Source organism: Pteropus alecto, unplaced genomic scaffold (assembly GCF_000325575.1).
Source record: "Pteropus alecto unplaced genomic scaffold, ASM32557v1 scaffold155, whole genome shotgun sequence".
NCBI lineage: Eukaryota > Metazoa > Chordata > Mammalia > Chiroptera > Pteropodidae > Pteropus > Pteropus alecto.
Window position 1 is genome coordinate 4,821,836 of NW_006438113.1, and position 7,981 is coordinate 4,829,816.

Consider the following 7,981-nt stretch of genomic DNA (forward strand, 5'->3'; position numbering starts at 1 on the left):
TGATAATCGTTTTCTTGTTTTTCTTCATAATATTATCACCTATGTATGTATTCCTATAAATTATATCTTAGTTCTTTTCTATATTTTAAATTATAATGTGCAATCATACAATATGTGTACTTTGGTGATTTTTGAGCTTAACCCATGCTTTTCAAGTGGCTATACATTGATTATTTTCATTGCTATTTCATTTTGTAATATTTCATAGTTTATACATTTGCTGTCTATGGACATTTATATTGTACATATTTTGCAGTTACTGTGAACAATACATGTAATCCAATATACATGTGCTTGAGTTTTCTAGGAATGGAGCTGCTGGACGATAAGGAATTATAGCTTAATACTTAGTAGGAAATGATAAACAGAATTCCATAACAATTGTACAAATTTACATCCTACCAGGAATTTATGAGAGTCCTTACTGCTCCTTATCCCCATACCATTTGATATAATCAGATTTTTAATTTTTCTAAATTTAGTGGGAATGTATTTAATTTTGGCTTTAATCCCATTACATCGGATTTAATCCCATTTCAATTTCCTTTTCAGGAAATGCTCTTCAAGTCTATTGTCCATTTTTCCATTGAGGTGTCTTTTTTCCTATTGACTTATAGCAATTATTTTTTCTCCAGTTTATTAAAAATAATTGACATACATCCCTGTACAAGTTTAAGGCATATAGCGTGATACATCCCAAGTACTTATTTATCTTATAATTGAAAGTTTGTACCTTTTGACCACCTTCCTCTAGTTTCTCCTCCCCCTCCTCCCTGCCTCTGGTAACAAGTCTCATCTCTTTTTCTATGAGTTTGGTTTAATTTGTTTATTTTTTTAGACTCCACACTTAGGTGAGATCATATAGTATTTGACTATGTCTGACTTATTTCACTTAGCATAATGCCTTTAAAGTTGATCTATATTGTTGCAAAGGGTAGAATTTCCTGTTCTTTTTAAATAGCTGAATAAGATTATGTGTGTGTGTGTGTGTGTGTGTGTGTGTGTGTGTGTGTGTATGTATTCATACATAGATGGACATTTAGGTTGTTTCCATGTCTTGGCTATTGTGAATAATGCTGCTATAAACATAGGGTGCAGATATCTTTTAGAGTTAGTATTTTTGTTACCTTTGTATATATTCCTAGAAATGGAATTGTTGGATTACATGGTAGTTTGATTTTTATATTTTTCAGGATCCTTTATACGTTGTAGCTGCACCAATTTACAATCTCACCAATAGTACACAGAGTTTTGTTTTATCCACATCTACATCAGCATTTATTATATTCTGTCTTTTTGATGATAGGCATTCTAACAAGCGTGAGGTAAAATCTCATGGTTTTAATTTGCATTTTCCTAATGACTAGTGATATTGAATGTATTTTTATGTATTTGTTGGACTTTCACACATCTTTTTTGGACAAATGCCTATTTATGTCCTCTTCCCATTTTTAACTATGGGTTATTATTATTATTATTATTATTTGCTATTGAGTTATATGAGTTCTTTATATAGTTTGGCTATTAATCCATTGCTAGATATATGGTTTGCAATTTTTTTTCCATTTTATAGGTTGTCTTTTCACTTTGTCGATGCTTTCTTTTGCCATCAGAACCTCTTTAGTTTGATGTAGTCCCACTTGTTCATTTTTTATTTTGTTGCTTGTGCTTTAGGTGTCATATTCAAAAAATCATTACCAAGATCCATATCAAGGAGATTTGTTCTTATGTTTTTCTAGGAATTTCATGATTTCAGGTCTTACATTTAAGTCTTTAATCCATGTCAAGTCAATATTTGTGAGTGGTGTAAGTTATGGGTTCAGTTTTATTATTTTACATATGAATATTCAATTATTCCAGCACCATTTATTAAAGAGACTGTCTTTTCTCCATTGAATATTCTTTTCTCTTTTGTCAAATATTAGATGGCCATATATACTTGGGTTTATTTCATAGCTTTCACTTCTGTTCCATTGTTCTATTTGTTTTTATGCCAGTATCATACTCTTGATGACTATAGCTTTATTGTATAGTTTAAAATCAGGAAGTGTGATACCTCCTGCTTTGTTTTTCTTTCTCAGAATTTCTTTGGCTATTCAGGTCTTTTGTGGTTCTATATAAATTTTAGAAGTGGAATTTTGCCAATGTAATTTTAACATTATTTTAGAACTTAACTATGATTATATATTTAGCACTTTCAGTGAGATTTACACTTATATGTTTTAATGATGTTAATCACTGTTCTTTTGAAATATAAACTCCCTTTAGCATTTCTTTAAGGAAAGTCTGGTAGTAATAAACTATCTCAGCTTTTGTTTGTTAGGTAAATTCTTTATTCCTCCTTTGTTTCTGAAGGTTAGTTTCTCTGGGTATAGAATTCTTGGTTGACAATTATTTTCTTTCAATATTTTGAATATGTCTTCTCATTCTCTTCTGTCTTGAAAAGTTTTTGTTTGGAAATCTACTAATAGTCTTATGGGTGTTCCCTTGTATATAGCTTGTCTCTTTTTTCTTGCTGCTTTTGAAATTCTTTCTTTGACTCGTGACAATTTAATTATAATGTGTCTCAGAGTTGCCCTATTTGGGTTCAACCTATTTAGATCCTTGGGCCTCACAGATCTGGAAGTTTGGTTCAGCTTTCAGCATTATTAATTTAAATATACTTCCTGTCCTTTTCTTTCTGGAATTCTCATAATGTGAATTCCTATAATTCCCGTAAGCTTTTGTCACTCTTTTCTTATTAATTTTTCTACTCTGAATGGGTAATTTCCAGTGTCCTATCTTCTAGCTTGCTGTTTCTCTCTTCTGTATGGTCGAGTCTACTTTTGAAACTCTCTACTGAATTCTTCAGTTCAGTTATATTTTTAACTCTAAGGTACCTTTTTTTGATGGTTGCTATTTTCTCATCAAACTCCTTTTGTCCATGCATTATTTTCCTAATTTTGTTTAAACTGTCTCTGTGTTTTCTCATAGTTCACTAAACTTCCGTAAGAGTATTATTATGAATTATTTGTTTGACAGTTCATAGACCTCCATTTCTTTACTGTCAATTATTAGAGGTCTATTAGTTTCCTTTTGTAGTGTCATATTTACCCAACTTTTTGTGATTCTTGATTTCTTACATTGGTATCTGCACACTTGGGCAATGAGGTTCTTCTTCCAGATTTTGTAGGTTTGCTTTGGCAGAGACAGTTTTTCACCACTCATCTCAGTTTAGGTTTCTGGGCATGTCTGCTGGTAATGTCTTTGGGCAGGTGGGGCCTGTTACTATAATCTGTTTTGGGGTAAGACAACTGTCTGAGCTCTGAGGATAGGGATGTGGTAGAGATGTGTCACTGGGTAAGAATGGTCACACAGGACTGCTGGCTTGCTATTCTACACATGTGAGACTGTAGGATGGACTTTGCAGTTGCCTAGAATTTCTGGTCTGGCTTAATAGATGATCTGGATTGTGTATTATATTCAGTAGTGATTTGGGCTGTGAATTAACTTCTCTGCCTTGGCAGGGTAGCATGCTGGGTCCCAGGGCCTATACAGCTTATTTTTGGGGGGCCCAAATCAAACCTGAGTATGCACTGAATTTCTTGGTTAGGTGAGGCCACTGGTTTTGCTCTGCAGATGAGAGCAACCACAGGCTATGCTCTCTGTTCAAGTGCCACTATATGTAGGGCTAGGGAATGGACTATGCAGCTTCCTATGTTCTCCAGCTAAGCTGAACAGGCTGAAGGCTTCATTCAGCAATGAGAAAGGCTACAAATTAGATTTCCTACCTGGGTGCAGTGAGAGAAGGAGTTCTAAAACCAGTAAAGCTCTTTGTATGTTGTCTCAATTCAAGGCGACCTGCACTACATATTCCCTGACCAGCTCAATCTTCCCTTCTCTCTGATCAAGTGCTACTGAGATGTATAATTTTAAGTGTTTTCACCAGCCCTTCTGAGTAGATGGGGCTGGAAGGCAAGCTCCACAGAGAGTGGTGCTGTGACTCAGCACTTTGCTTGGGTGTGGGGAAACTGGTCTCTAGGGCTGACAAAACCTGTTTGAGACCCAATCAGGTAGATATACACCTGCGAGGAGAGAGAAAGATGGCTGTAGTCAGGCTGCTTCCCGACATCCTTAGCAACTTCCAAGAGGAAGTGAGTCAGCACTTCTCCCCTTATGTAACCATGTGCATATTTAGGCTTCTATAACTTGGCAGTGTGCCACTATTGTTTAACCTGTGTATAAAAAGATGCTGTAGTCCTGCGAGGCTACGGTTGTGCCCTTGCTGGAATATGGCTCCTGCATTTTCTTCCAACTGCCTGAGCTTTGTACTCCTTACCTCAGTACCTTGAACCTGCAACAACACACTTGGCATCACAAACAGGATTCCCACGTAAGGGAGCCATCTGCCCCACCAGAGGATGGGAAAGACATGTGGCCCTCATAGAGCAAGTGGTATACTATTATGACATTTTTGATGACTTGGACTCCACTTGAGCCTTCGGAAGCAGTTGATGGGTCCCCAATAAGTATTGAGAAGGCGCTCCACTCCCTGGATGAGCAGCCGCTGGAAAAATAATGAGCTGTGGCTGGCCAAGTGGGCTGATTGCTCTTCACAGCTTTGAAGTAGAATATAGACAAAGCTCTAACAGAGGCCATGCAGATACAGAAGCTTTGGCAACCGGTGGATGCCTTTGATGCCATGGTGCAACAACTGGAAGTTGAGCTCCAAAAAAGTCCACTGTCAGAGCTGCCCTCAGAGGTAGGGGAAGACGTCCTGGAAAATGCCCACCCACAGTTACGGCATATAGTACACCAAAAGGTAAGGCATGAACAACCCCTGGGTCCAGGTGGGGTGAAAGCTGGTGGCCCCACGGTGACAGAATTCACCACTTATACCCCATATACACCCACAGAATTGCAGGAATTGGGGGACAAAAGTTAGCAGTAACCTGGTGAAAGGTTGCTGGCCTGGTGCATGTGCCTTTGGGATGGGAGGGCTGACATTATCTCATGCTCCCCCACTGAGATAGAAAAGTTAGCATCCATAACCATACAGCCCTCAACACAACAGCATCTATAGAACAGCCACCGCTTAGCTCATGATCAGCCTACCTTAATGGAATGGCTTACTGCCACTGTGTGGACAGTTTGGAATGATGCTGAAGAACTCTCAGACCATGTGAGTAAATGGCAAACATATGCTGAATTAGTGAAGATTATTTGTGAACCAGGCATGCAAGAAGCTATGTTTAATTTGAAAATGTGGGGACCAGATGATGAACGGTTTATGATTGGCATGCGAGACCTAGTGTTAAGGACTGCCTCCTCTACTGCTTTTGGCTCATTAGTTGCTATCCTGGCTTCTTATGTGGGGAAATATATACATGAAATGACTATAGCAATGGCTGCCCTGGGGTGTGTAGAGGGGAGACGCCGTGAGGAAGTGGGCAGAAGTATCCATGTGATAATGCCAAGACCCCTAAGGACTGAGAAGAAAAAGAAAGGCTGTATGCAGGGTCCTGTTCAGGTTACCAGAACGCAAATGTGGACTGATATGCTAGCTGTAGGAATTGATCAAAACAAGATAGAACACCAGCCTAATGCAGTGTTATTAGAGTTGTGGCAGCAGTTAAAACCTGAATAGCAATTCAAGTGTGGGCAGAAACCTCCCACCAAAAGAGCTAGGCTTGTGGCCTTGACAAACTTTTTGAAATCCCAGAACTCTCTGTTGACCCTATATGGTTAGGGAGAAGGCCAAGGGGCCCTTTTGGAGCAGATAAATGGGGATTGGAGGCTGCACATGTAATTGGCAATCCGCTAGTCCCCATACAACGTGCAAAGAGTCCTAGCACTGGTCAATAGTGGTGCCAACTATAGTCTTATCTATGGAAATCCAGACAGATTCCCTGGACCAGCAGCCTATATAGATGGCTATGGGGGAAAGATTATTTAGACCAAAGCTGTGACTTTGCCTCTTGGAATAGGATATTTGCTCCCACGTCCGTATAAAGTGTGTTTCTCCGGTGACAGAATATATCTTAGAGGTGGATGTGTTGCAAGGGCTCAATCTGGAAACCTCTGCTGGTAAATTTCATTTGCAAGTCCAGATGGTGAAGACTTTAGTGGGGACATACTCATCACCCGCCACAGGAAGTGCTAGAACCAAGGTGCATTGTCAATGTTAAGCAATATCGTTTGCCTGGTGGACATGATGGAATCAGGGCTATGATACAGGAATTGGAAAAAGCTCAGATTGTGCACCCCACTCATAGTCTGTCTAATGCCCAGTATGACCAGTGAAGAAGCCTGATGGCTCATGCAGGATGACTATGGAATACTGAGAATTGAATAAAGTGACTCCCTCACTGCATACAGCAGTACCATCCATCCATAATCTAATGAATCAACTGACTATAAGGCTGGGAACATGTCACTATGTTTTGATTTGGCCAACACTTTTTTCTCCATAGATTTAGCTCTCATGAGTCAAGACCAATTTGCCTTCATGTGGGAAGGAAGACAGTGGACTTTTGTGGTATTACCCCAAAGCTACTTACATAGCCTAACAATTTGCTATAGGCTGGTACTCAGGATCTGGCAACCTGGACCCGATCAGCAACATGGAATTGTTTCAGTATATTGATGATATCATGTTAACCTCTGCTTCCCTTACAGCTCTAGAACAAGAGGCGTCGGTGCTGTTACAGCACTTGAAAACATGTGGCTGGGTGGTAAATGCAGCCAAGGTTCAGGGATCCGGCTTATCTGTCAAATTTGTGGGTGTTGTCGGTCAGGTAAGACGAAAGTTATCCCTGATGCTATAATCGATAAGATACAAATATATCCACGACCCACTACAGTTAAAGAATTACAGTTATGTGGGCCTTTTGGGGGTACTGGAGAGTGTTTATGCTCCACCTAGCACAGCTAGCATGACTATTATATGGCCTGATCAAGAAGGGAGCTGCTTGGAACTGGGATGAAAGAGTAGAGAAGGTGTTTACTGCCACCAAGTGGGCGGTGCAGCAAGCCCAAGCTCTGCCGTTAATAGCAGGAGGATATGGCTGGGAACTATGGCAACATTCGGAACTAACCAGGACCCTGGTGGGTTTTTGGTACCAATTATGGAAAGGTGCAGAGACCTGGTACTCCTTAATAGAGAAGCAATCAGTGCTGTATATACAGCCTTGCAGGCCACTGAGGCAGTGACTGGCGTGGCCAAAGTGCAGGTGCACACTACTTACCCTATACAAGGTTGGTTTTGTACATGGTATAGGCCTCCAAAACAGGTGTGGCCTAAACCCCTACCCTGACTAAATGGGGTGCTTATCTGGAACAATGGAGTACCATAGTTTCTAGCTCTCTAGCCATGGAATTACAGATGGTTTTTGGTCCAGTTGAGTTTAACACTGATAATATATCTCATGCAGTATTTCTTACAGATTTAGAAATGTTACCCTAAAAAGGACAGAAGCCGCCCATACCCGCTGGTATGTGGTACACAGATGGGTCCAGTAGAGGGCGTGGAGCCACGTGGGTAGCTATAGGGGTGCAACCAGCTACTGACCACATTTGGTGTGATGCAGGTACAGGCCAAAGCAGCCAATGGGCTGAACTATGGGCTACGTGGGTGATTATAGCCCATGAAGATGGCCTATTGACTATTTGTACTGACAGTTGAGCGGTGTTCAAAGGTTTGACATAATGGTTGCTTACATGGCAAAACTGGTTTGTGGGCCATAGGCCTTTATGGGGACAAGCCATGTGGCAAGAAATTTGGGAGACAGGACAAGAAAAGGATGTAACTGTTTATCACATTATGGGTCATGTCCCGTTGGTAATTCCAGGAACTGATGAGGTGAATGCACTCTCCTGTGTGTGATGGCTGGAAAAGGCTCCTGCCACTGATGTGGCACACTGGCTCCACAGACGATTACAACACATAGGTGCCAAAATATGTGGACAATAAAACAACAATGGAACCTTCCCTTGAAATAGG